The sequence below is a fragment of the Mus caroli genome, chromosome 2 (genome assembly GCF_900094665.2).
Source record: "Mus caroli chromosome 2, CAROLI_EIJ_v1.1, whole genome shotgun sequence".
NCBI classification, from domain to species: domain Eukaryota; kingdom Metazoa; phylum Chordata; class Mammalia; order Rodentia; family Muridae; genus Mus; species Mus caroli.
In genome coordinates this window covers 160,928,498-160,941,169 of record NC_034571.1, presented here as the reverse complement: position 1 = coordinate 160,941,169, position 12,672 = coordinate 160,928,498, and the positions used below count along the sequence as shown (strand labels likewise).

Genomic DNA, 12,672 nt, shown 5'->3' with positions numbered 1-12,672 from the left:
AAGGTACCATGCCTTCTGAGGACCCGCTCTTGGTGACTATTTTCTCCAGCTGTCCCATCCTCTATGTTTCCCAAATACCCACAAATAACACCAGCCATCTGCAAAAACAGCATTCAAACGAGGAGCCTATGTGGGGTTTTCCATAGTCAAGTGATAGCAGGCATCATCCTGAGAGTCAACTGACAGATAAACAATAAGAAGCAAGTGATGGATCCATTCATATCGACATGGCAAACATGTCCATAAGCAGATATGACCAGGAGAAATCCGTGGGCTTTGTGACTTATGTAAAAATGTCACCTCCTGACATCAAAACACAAGCGTGGCCTGGGAAGACAGGCACACAAGCAAGCAGGCCTCAGTATGATGCCCACAGCCCATCTTAAAAAGTCAGGGAAGGGATATGAGGGTGGGCAAGCTGAGCGCTGAGACCAAGGGCAAAAACTAGGAGGTAGAAAGATGCAAAACACCAAGGCACTGTTTCTCCAGGTCTGATCGGCTCCTGTGTGAGGAGTCTGATTAGGTCTGTGTCTGCCTCGGTCCTGAGTATTCCAGAGGCCTCATCAAACAGCCTTCCTGCGGCAGCTCCCCTCTCCGGGTGGCCAGACAGGAATTCCAGACCAGTGTTTCTTCCAGGACATTGACACAGCAGCCAGGTTTACTGGTGCTGAGGCCATGACAGTGGGTGTGGCTGGATCGAGGGCTGACATTGGAACGGTGTTTGATTGACTGTCAGTATGTCAGGAACTCATCTCTAAGCAGCTCTCCTATGCCATTCTGGGCTTTGCTCTTTCAGAGGCCATGGGGCTCTTCTGTTTGATGGTCACCTTCCTCATCCTCTTTGCCACGTGCCACGTGACGCTCCATGAGGCCATCTAGCTATCTCTGCTGCTTTGACTCCATGCAGGTCTTTTTTTTTTGGGGGGGGGGGTTCGAGACAGGGTTTCTCTGTATAGCCCTGGCTGTCCTGGAACTCACTCTGTAGACCAGGCTGGCCTCAAACTCAGAAATCTGCCTGCCTCTGCCTCCCAAGTGCTGGGATTTAAGGTGTGTGCCACCACTGCCCAGCTCTCCATGCAGGTCTTAACAGTAGGTAGATGATACAGCAACACTCTCTACATACCTGCACTTTGTGCACATGAACCCACCCGATACACACATATCCACAAACCGAAAACTCCCCAGATTGAACAACGATGCCTCTGAAAGGGAAAAGCAATCAATCGTAGAACGGCAGTGAGCAGGAGTGGGAGGCACAGCCATTTAACAGAAATGGAAGGGTCTTCTGTACGTTCCAAACAGAATGAATCCTGTCCCGAAGACCAGAAGCATCATTTTCACCATCCCCACTCACAAGAGGTGACCATTGAAACCTAGGTCATTGTGCAAGCAAACAAACAAGCAAACAAACAAAATCCGGGTGCTCTCTCAGGAGGAAATACTTGAGGCATTCATATGAATAATGCTTTCAAGTTTGAAAAATGAAACCAGGAAGGCAAGAATTATACTCACAACATTTGAATTTAAAGAAAAAGAATCCATTCCAGAAAAAAAAAAAAAAAAGTATTCTCTTGGGTGCAAACACAAAGGTTAAGAAATATCAGCCTTTCATGTTTTGACCATAAAACAAACAAAAAATAGATGTTGCATGAATTAAAAATTAAAAATGACCATGCTTTCCCTGAAGTATGTGTTAAAACATGCCTGAGAGAAGTTGTTTTTAAAGAGATAAAGAATGATATTAACATAGCCAGCCTCTCCGGTCTGTGATTTGTCAAAAGGGAGGAGGGAGGGGGGGAAGAGAACAGACCACTGCAAAATTTATGATACTGAAAGAATAACTTTCTATCCTCAAAACTTCCTACCTGGGGCTGGTGAGATGGCTCAGCCGCCAAGCCTGACCCCTGGAACCCATATGGGGGAAGCAGAGAACTGACCTGCACACACATACCACAGTTATATGTATGTATGATACACACATGCCCAAATCAAGAAATTTTTAAATTGACACTTGGTTTGTCATAAATATTAAAATCAAACTGTGCTAACTCACTTCCGATGCAGTAGCTGTTTGATTGGCAGGGCTTGAATTCATTGGTTACAATGCCAGTTGGGCCGCAGAACAACTTGGCATTGCAGGAGGCTGGCAGGTGAGATGAACATTCGGTCCTGAGCGGTTTGAGTGTATCCAAGGTTGCCGCTCACCCTCCTCTATGCTGCCAGAGAAGAGAAACAACATTTAAGAAGCAGGGGATTTTTTTTTTTTTTTTTTTTTTTTTTTTTTTGGTTTTTCGAGACAGGGTTTCTCTGTCCTGGAACTCACTCTGTAGACCAGGCTGGCCTCGAACTCAGAAACCCCCCTGCCTCTGCCTGCCGAGTGCTGGGATTAAAGGCGTGCGCCACCACGCCCAGCTTTTTTTTTTTTTAAAGATTGATTTTGTTTTATGTGAACTTGATTATGTATATGCATACATACCTACAGGGATCCCTGGAGTCCAGAAGAGGGCGTTAGATCCCTTGGAGCTGGTATCACAGAACTCACAAGCATCCTGACATAGGTGCTGGGAACTCAGGTCCTCCGGCAGATGTCTCCGTCATCTCCCTAAGTTGCATCTCTTCCCTTGTCATGTTTTTCTGCGCTAATATGGTAGCTCTCTGACCATCTCGACACCTATAGATTCCAGAAGTGCAAATACATTCCCCAAATAGTACCCATGAATCAAGGTCCCAGGAAAAACATCCTCCGGGTGAGCTTTCATCCTTCTCCCATCCTAAGAGTCTGTTACTTATTTTTTTCTAGACAAGAAGAAAGCAACTTGAGGAAGTAGGGGGTAGGGGGAGAGGAAGGAGGGAGGGAAGGGAGAGAGAGGAGGAAGGGAGGGAGGGAGGGATGACTGACTTACGCTCATAGTTGAGAGTGCAAAGTCTATCACAGGGAAGGAAAGGAGGGGCCGAAGTTGCTTAATGCTGGGGCAACAAGACTGCAAGACAGGTAGTTAAGTCACAGGGTGACTGAGAAGCAGAGAGCTCACACCTTACACAATCCAATACAGCCCACCCTCCCCAGTGACGCACTTGCTCCAGCAGTGTACAGCCCACCATCCCATGATGCATTTCCACTTGCAGGGTACAGCCCACCCTCCCATGATGCATTTCCTCCAGCAGGGTACAGCCCACCCTCCCATGATGCATTTCCTCCAGCAGGGTGGGTACAGCACACCATCCCATGATGCACTTCCACTTGCAGGGTGCAGCCCACCATTCCCCCCTCCCAGTGACGCACTTCCTCTAGCAGGGTACAGCCCACCGTCCTCAGTGACGCACTTCCTCCAGCCGTGTTCTGGCTGCTAAAGTTTTCACAATCTCCCAAAGACCATCCTCAGCACCGATTGAGGATTCAGTGTTCAAACACATAGGTGCTGGGCATATGTCACATTCAAACCACAGCAAACAATGGGTCACTAGCAAGAGTCAAAAAGGGCACGTTGGCCCCATCATCATTTGCTAATATTCCAATATTATGTTAATTTTAAAAATGTAAAAACCCAGAGTTTGGCAGTTTAGACCACTTGCTGCTCTTCCATAAGACCTGTTTGGTTCTCTACATCCAGGGGAGGCTGTTCACAACCGCCCGTAATGCCAACTCCATGAGATCTAACGCCCTCTGTGTGTGTGTGTGTGTGTGTGTGTGTGTGTACGCGCTAATATGTTTTATTCGGTTCATAGCCCCAGGAAATGGGGTGTTTGATTTGCAGTCATTCTGGCAGATTCGCCATTATTCTGACACAGACGTCTATATCCTTGGCTCTGAACAGGAGGCACGTGGAGCATCCGGTAACATGCCGTAGAATCTCAGGTTAACTAAGAGGTATTTGCTTTTTTGTAACTTTATGGCCTTGATCTAAAAGAATCAATGAGTTATTTTAAAGGTGGCTTAGGACGCAGGTTGAAAAAGATCACAGCAAAGACAAAAATTAAAAATTGAAAAATTAAACCAGGACAAGGACATAATTAGCGCATGTGGTACAAAACTGGACAAGGGCCTTATTATTGTTACTACTTCGAGGTTTTCGTTTGTCTGTTTTTCCCGAAACAAGGTTTCTCTGTGTAGCCCTGGCTGTCCTGGAACTCACTCTGTAGATCAAGCTGGCCTCAAACTCAGAAATCCGACTGCCTCTGCCTCCCAAGTGCTGGGAATAAAGGGTGCGCCACCATTGCGCGGCTTTTTTTTTTTTTTTTTTTAAGGAGTGTGCGCGCGCGCCTGTGTGTGAGCGTGCGCGTGCTGGTGCAGTTACCGACAGAGGCCAGAAGAGGGCAGTGGATTCCTTCCACTGGAGCTGAAGTTGCAGGGCACTGTGTGCTGTCTGTCACAGGAACTGAGACCCAAGCTCAGACCCTCAGAAAGAACAGTCCACCCTCTTCATCAGTGAGCCATCTCTCCAACCCCCAATTCTTTATTTTTAATTTGAAATGTTTGTGTTGGGGCTGGAGAGATGGTTCCGCAGTTAAGAGCACTGGTTGTCCCTGCAGAAGACCCAGATTCAATTCCCAGAACCCACACCGCAGCTCACAACCATTCCAGGGAACTTGAAGCCCTCTGCCTCTGAAGGCCTTCGGCACATGTGTAGTGTACAGCCCCTTGCAGGCAAAATTCCCATACACATAAAAAGAAGTAGATTCATTTAAATGTTTGTGCTGGAATGCTTTAGGAAACCTCTCAAACCTTTTTTCCTTTTGAGACTCATGTAGCCCAGGCTACCCTCTAGCTCTCTGTGTAGCTCCTGATCCCCCTATCTCTACACTTCAGGTACTTGGATTAGAGGCCTGTGACATCACACCAGGCTTATGTGATACTGGAAATTGAACTCAGGGTCTCTACTAACTGAGCTACATCTGCAACTCTTGCTTCAAACCTGCACTTTTCCTACTTTGCTTATGGTGTGCATCAGTATTTTTAAACTACTCACTTGGACCAAAGAAATGGCTCAGCTGGTAAACATGCTGCTGCTCAAACCTGGTGACCTGGTTCAAATCCCAGATTCCACAGTGGACAAAAAGAACTGATTCCCGAAACTTGTCACCACCTGCCTTCCACATCCCTGTTGTCACACACGTGGGATTGCATGCACACATAACAGTAGTAGTTAACAATAATAAAATTACCCCAGTTCTATAGTGAGACACTGACTTTATAAGTAACCAAGAATTCTTACACATAGATACGAGCATATCAAATTATAATAGTAACAAGCTATAGAGAACCATCTGTAGGGAACGGCTAATATGTTTTATTCGGGTTGTAGCCCCAAGAAATGGGGTGTTTGGCTTGCAGTCATTCTGGCAGGTTCACCATTATTCTGACACAGACCTTTATATCCTTGGCTCTGAGCTGGAAGAGCATCGAGCATCTGACAAGGGCAGTAGGATCTCATGGTAACTAAAGCATCTGTCGATGAATTTAAGCATTGTTTGCTGAGTAGCATGGTAAATTCGTGGAATGTACAACACACACCATGTGCATACATCATACATGTATATTTAAAACTTAGAAAATAGATAAGGAAAAGCAGCAGATGACTTAGCCACAGTTGCAGCCCCCAGAACCTACGAACCTGAATTGCTTACTGAGATGTGAGGTCTCCCGAGGACGTGAGGTCTATGGCTAACTGTACCATGGGGTTGAAATCAGAACTTGTAGTGAATGCATGGCTTTTAGAAGTCACTCACAGGCCGACTACCAAACTGCTGACAGTGCCTGAGTGTTCAGCCCTGAATGTGACCTCTGCTCCACCAGGCTTCCCTCTCCAAGGTTCAAAAAGCACAGCAGGAAAGCGATGGAAAGAACATCCTTGGAGCCGGAGGGTAGAGTAAGACTGCTAAATGTGGCCTCAGGACTGCACTTGCCCTCAGGAACTCACAGTTACTATGGTTTCTGTCACACGACCTAAACAGCATTCCAGAACCGGTAGGAAGGGGCTCACCGGGCTCCGCCTCCGCTGAGGGGTTGGCAGTTGGTGGGCGCTAAGAAAGCATGAGATGGATTTCTTCAGGGTATGGCCAGTGCCATGGTGAGCATGCCTAGTGAATGGCCCCATACCCAATCATTCACTTACAGCCAGCACTGACTAGACTCAGTTGTTGGGAACAAAATAAAAAGGGGGGTCCTGGGGAAGAAGGGAAGGAAAAATATGCCCAACTCCCCACCAGGGTTTCCCTATTCTCTGGTCAGTCAGGCGTGGGAGAGCTGCTACCTATCCTATCCACTCATCCCTGGGTGGGCATTCCTCTATCTCACTCTTCAGGGGATGGCCAAGGGGCAGCCGTGCCTGGGACCCCCCCCCCATCAAGCTACTTTGCTAAAGCCACCAGGGTTGTGGGAGAGAGGGAATGGGGGAAGAAGTTCCCAACACTGACCAGAGGGCACAGCGGAACTTGAAGGGCAGAGACACTCCATGGTTTAAGAGCTTTATTATAGAAAAATCAGGGGAAAGAGAGAAGGGGAGAGAGAGAGGGGGGTGGGGGAGAGGGAGAAGGAGAGAAAGAGAGAGAGAGAGAGAGAGAGAGAGGGGCTCAGAGAGAAAGAGAAAGGAGAAAGGAGAGGACAAAGAGAAAGGGAAGAGGAGAGAGAAGTGAGAGAAGTGGGAGTAAAGGAACAAAGGAGTAAGAGAGTGAGGTGGCAGCACTCGGGAGGCAGAGGCAGGCGGATTTCTGTGTTCGAGGCCAGCCTGGTCTACAGAGTGAGTCCAGGACAGCCAGGGCTACACAGAGAAACCCTGTCTCAGAAAGACAAAAAACAAAACAAAAACAAGAGAGTGAGGTGGGGGCTGAGCGCCCCTTTTTATGGCCTTCACTGTTGCTAGGTAACTGGGGAGGAATTTAGCCTGAAGGTCAGAAGCTTGGGCCATTGCTTATGTGACTACTGACCATGCTTCTCTTGTGGGGGCTGTGGGAGGTGGAGTGCAGGGCCTGGAGTGCCAAGACCATGAGGGAACGCCTACCGTGTGCCATGTAGGTGAATTATGACCATCGGGGTTCAGACCTCAGCTCGACTGGAAACCAGCCTGCAATTCCCCACACTCAGTGGGTCACAAAGGAGGAGGGCAAGAAAGGGAGGGAGGAAGAGAGGGAGGGAAAGGAGGGGAAGTTGGAGGGGGTTGGATGAATATGATTAAAATATACTATATACATATATGAAAAATTCAAAAAATGAATAAAGATGGGTTTTTTTTTTTATGTTCAGCCTTGGGGCTTTAGAGGTGGCTCAGCAGTTAAGAGCACTTGTCACTCTTTCAGAGGACCCAGGTTCAGTTCCCAGCATCCACGGGGAGTTCAGAACTTCCTGTAACTCCAGTTCTAAGGGATGCGTGTTCTCTTCTGGTCTCCCAGAGTACTGCATGCCCATGCATGCACATAAGCAAATTATACACATAAATAAACCTAAAACTAAATAAATAGCCTTGGAGCTTCAGAGATCACTCGGTAAGTGCTCGCCACGGAAGGACAAGGTCCGAGCTTGAGCCTCAAGACCTACGTATGTAAAGAATAAAGTGCAGTGACCAGGGCTAATAACGTCATCACTGAGGAGGTGGGGACAGGAGGATCTCCAAGGCTTGCTGGCTGACCAGCTTAATTGATCAGTGAACGCTGTCTAGGAAGAAACTGTCTCAAAAACCAAGATGGGACACTGTCAAAGGAACAACACCTCAGGTTGACCTATGGCCAGTACACACACACACACACACAAACACACATACACCTATATGGAAATAAATAGCCCTGACTGAGGAAGACTCTCTAAGTGTGTATATTTAACATGGCACTTAAGAAATAGGGGCGGGGAGCCTCTTATATACTCTCTCTACTTAGCTGGACAGAGACGCCAACAAACAAGGACAGCTTGATCCTCATTATAGCCAAAAAAGAATGTTCTGAGGACACACACACCCACAGTCTTAGTCCAAGACAATGTTCTAAAACTTCTTTTTCAAAAAAAAAAAAGATTTATTTACTTTATGTCTATGAGTACACTTTAGTTCTAGAACTTTCTTGAGAGTCTTTAAAATATTTTGGGGGTGCCAATCACGTAATGGATCCTGCCAAACGTAAACTCTCCAATAATGCATCTCAAAAGGAAACGGAAGCCTTGCTCCCAAGGGTGAGCCTTGGCTCTAACGGTGTGGCTGGCGCTTTCCATATCCTCCCCCAAATTAATAATTACACATTTTAGAGAGGAAGTAGGCAGATTGCTGTTTTGACATAATTAATTTGACGCATCTTCGCTGTTATAAAATTATCATCGTTGCTCAGCCATGCTTTGATGCGTACGTGTCAATAAGTCGAGTGGGGGATGGGATCTGAAAACAACTTCCAAAAGGATAACCACTCATTTTTATGATTGTTTCATAAACACAGCAGGAAGCGTCCACTTTGGGGGGGATCCAAATGGCTTCATCAAATCCAACGGAAGGGGGATGGATAGTAATTGTACATATCAGGGGCTAGTTGACGATTCCATTAGCAGAACCCCTCTGCTGAAAATTCATGATCATTGGGATTTTGCCAGAATGTTCCAAAATGCTTACTATTTTGGGACAAGGAATAGACGGGACTACACACACACACAGGAAGAAGCAGGACATTGGCTTTCTCGAGGAACCAAATAGACTGTCGTGTGTGGTTAGTGGAATTCCCAAACTCCAGATCCAGGAGAACCAAATGCCCTTGATGCTTGCTGGACTCTGTCCCAAAGCTTTTGTCAAGGGCATCTTTGAACTCATTCAGGGTTGGAATTACTCCTGCGGGCCCCATCCCTGAAGCAGTCATGTGACCATGAACAAGTCACTTCCCTTGGCCTTCATAGAGTCTGTCTATACAACTGAAGTCGAGTGGTTTCCATTTTGAAATACTATAGTCAAAGCTATAAAATACATAGACCGGCCAGAGGGATTAATAAGGTAACAGAGGACTTGTAGTCAGGTCTAACAGACAAGAAACTACTTAAGGAAAGGAAAGGTTCATTGGACTTACCGTTCCAGGTTTCAGTCTATCATTTTGGGGAAGTCGAGGCAGGAACTTAAGCATCTAGGCACATCACCTTCACAGTTAGGAGCAGACGCAGATGAGTGTACCGAGCACCCTGCTTGTTTCAGCTAGTTTTCTCCTGTCCTACACAGTTCAGACCTCTTGCCTAGGGGATGGTGTTGCCCACAATGGGATAAGTCTAAGTCAATTTACAATCAAGACTATCAAGTCAGACATGATGGCACACACCTTTCATCCCAGAATTTAAAAAGCAGAAGAAACAGGCATATCTCTGTGAGTTTGAAGCCTGTCTCGTCTACACAGAGAGTTTCAGGCCAGCCAGGGCTATTCTTGGCAGAAAAAAATGAAGACAGTTCCCCACAAATAACCCACAGACCAACCTGATCTAGACAGTTCTTCAACTTAGCCCCTATTCTGAGGTGATTATAGGTTGTGGCAAATTCACATTTAAACCCAGGCACCACATTAACAAATATATGGGAACTAAGGCCTCAGTCTTGAACAATCAATGGTGAAAGACCAGATCTTAAGGGAGAGCAGAAAATATCTTGAGCCAAAACAAAAACAAAACTCAATACGTACGCCAAAGCTTACAGGATACGTCATGACAGAAGTTTGAGTATGAACACTGACATTTAAAGAAAAAAGAAAGGGGCTGGAGAGATGGCTCAGCCAGCGGTTAAGAGCACTGACTGCTCTTCTAGAGGTCCTGAGTTCAATTCCCAGCAACCACATGGTGGCTCACAACCATCTGCAAGAGGATCTGATGCCCTCTTATGGTGTGTCTGAAGAGAGCAATGGTGTACTCATATACATAGAATTAAATTCAGAACTTGAATATAACACCTGAGAAATAAATATTTCACCAAGTGGGATTAAAACCCAGAGAAGGCTGGGTCAAGAGGAGCAGTTATAGACCAATTATATCACTGCTTCTGGGTACATTTCCATTACTTCCAGGGCCAAAAGAGTCTTAAACCAACCTCAATGAGTGGAAGACATGACAGTGTCAAGGAATGGTTCTGGTTGTCAGGGGATGGATTCTACTGACCTTCACTGGGTAGGGACAAGGGTTTTGACCAAGCATCTTACATACTCTTTGTAGCCCCGATAAGGAAACCATCCAGCTCCCAAGAGTCAATCTACCAAGCTGAGAAAGTATGGGTTTCCTAAAGCTGCCAAAACAAAATACTAGTGGCCATGTGACTTAATATAACCAAAGGTTACTCTCTGCAGTTGCAGCAGCTGAACATCTGAGAGGAGATGTCACTGGGGTAAGCATACGTTGACAGTTCTGACGTAGAGCCTGTTTTCTGATATTTTTTCTTAGCTTCTAGAGATACTGGTATTTTTGATTGGCCCAAGCAGTGATCCTCCAATGTCTGTACCTTCTCCTCTTCCTCCTCCTCCTCCTCCTCCTCCTCCTCCTCCACTTCTTTCTCCTCCCCCTCTCTTTCTTGTACAAACACCAGTCATATTGGGTTAGGGACACACACTACTCCCATGCCCATGAGACCTCACCTTAACTTAGATCTCAGTGACATGGGCAAAGATCCGATTCCAAATAAGGTCACTATGACAGGCAGTGTTTATTGTTAATTTGACAGAAGTTCGAGTCACGTAGGAAGGGAGTCTCAGTGGAAGTCTGTGTAGATTAGGCGTGCCTGTGGGCATACCTCCGAGGGATTTTACTAATCAGATTTTCCTAGTCTGAGGAATTGATTAATCAGGGTCAACTGAGTGAGGCAGTCTCCGTGTTAGTGTTGGCAGCTTCATTTCATGGGCAGGACCTGAATACCCGAATTCATTGCTCTCTGTTTCCCTTTCTTTAGATTTATTTTTAATTGTGGTTTTATTTGTGCTTGTGAGTGCAGGTGCTCTTGGGGACCAGAGGTGTGGGATCACCTAGGAGCTGAAGTTACAGCCGGTTGTGAGTTTCGCAGTTGTGGGCTCAGGGAATCAAACCTAAGTCCACTGTGAGAGCTGTTCATCGCTCCAGTGAGATGGTCTAGAGATGACCAGTGAGTCATCTCTCCAGCCTCTGCTTCTTGGCTACAACCATCATGTGACCCTTCTGACCTCTTGCCTCTGTGACTTGGACTCTAACCTGGAATGTGAGAATAAGTTATTTCTCCTTTAAGTTACTTTTATCACATGAACCAGAAAACAAACCAAGACACAGTCACAGCTAAGAGGGCTGGAAACCCATTACATCTTCTTTAAGGACGAGGTTATAGATCAAGACACAACAGAAGCTGTCCCCTAAACGCAGCCACACAAGTCTCCTTAAACATTTCTGGGTAGGGGGTTGTGGACTGGAAATGAAATGTTTCCTACCTGCGTCATGTCTTGGACACTTGGTCCTGAGGTGATGGGGATGCTATTTGGAGATTGTAGAAACTTTGGGAGGTGGCTGAGGGAGGGAAGAGGGAGTTGGGGCAGGTCCTTGGGGCATATTATTTACTTCTTGCTTCCTCCTCTTCCTGGGCAGCTGGGCTGATCCCTCGTGTCTTCTTGATATGGTAAACAGACCATTGCAAACCCGGACCTCAAATAATTCCTTCCTCCTTCTCGTGTTCACATAAGGTAATTTGGACGTGGGAACAGAAAAGTAAGAAATACAGGAGTCACAGAGGAAAACATAGGAAAGAAATAGATAATATAAACATGAGACTTTAGCAAGCGGTGATCTCTGGACGCCTCATTGGGCTCTCTTCTATTTTGGGTTTTTTGTTTTGTTTGTTTTGTTTTGTTGTTTTCCCTTTTCCCTTCCTATTCCAGACCTGAGTTTGTTTGTCTGACTGTTTCTTGTCTATTTGTTATTTGTTTGCCTTATCCTGAGGCAGACAGGCTAAGATTAAAGAGTAGAAAACAAAGATGGTAGCAGCCACCAGCACCCACTGCAAAAGCTCTAAGGACTCAAGAGATCCACGGATGCTCTAGAGAGTGATGTGGGATCAGCAAAGGAGTCTACAGTGCCCACAGTAGCCCTGGAACAACTAAAAGGGGGGAAGGAGAAGGCAAGTCTAATGGAAAGATGTCTTTAAAAAGTGGGTGTCGGGTTGGTGAGATGGCTCAGCAGGTTAGAGCACCCGACTGCTCTTCCAAAGGTCCTTAGTTCAAATCCCAGCAACCACATGGTGGCTCACAACCATCCGTAACGAGATCTGATTCCCTCTTCTGGTGTGTCTGAAGACAGCTACAGTGTACTTACATATAATAAATAAATAAATAAATAAATAAATAAATAAATAAATAAATAAAGTGGGTGTCAAAGCTGGGTGTGGTGGCGCACGCCTTTAATCCCAGCACTCGGGAGGCAGAGACAGGCGGATTTCTGAGTTCGAGGCCAGCCTGGTCTACAAAGCGAGTGCCAGGACAGCCAGGGCTATACAGAGAAACCCTGTCTCGAAAAACCAAAAACCAAACAAACAAACAAATAAATAAATAAATAATAAAATAAAAAGTGGGTGTCAGACATCTAAGCCAGGGCGGTGTGTGGAGACCAGGAGCTTGCACAGAACCTGCCCCCAGAAGCCCTGCCTAGCCACAGCATCACCCTGACTCTGGACAACAGCAGGATATCCAAGATGCAGCTGGCAATGGCCCAGCATCTATGTTGCTCCAGCA

General features: G+C 46.2%; 1 long non-coding RNA gene and 1 pseudogene across 1 annotated transcript; one reads left to right on the top strand and one right to left on the bottom strand.

The window, feature by feature from the left end:
• Nucleotides 1-459: 459 nt before the first annotated feature.
• LOC110307577 lies at nucleotides 460-879 on the top strand (annotated as a pseudogene).
• A 4,390-nt stretch (nucleotides 880-5,269) lies between these two features.
• LOC110305647 lies at nucleotides 5,270-5,906 on the bottom strand. The gene is made up of 2 exons (XR_002379176.1): nucleotides 5,613-5,906; nucleotides 5,270-5,446 (listed from the first exon to the last, which is right to left on the bottom strand). It is a non-coding gene; the product is annotated as an uncharacterized LOC110305647 (long non-coding RNA).
• Nucleotides 5,907-12,672: the final 6,766 nt, after the last annotated feature.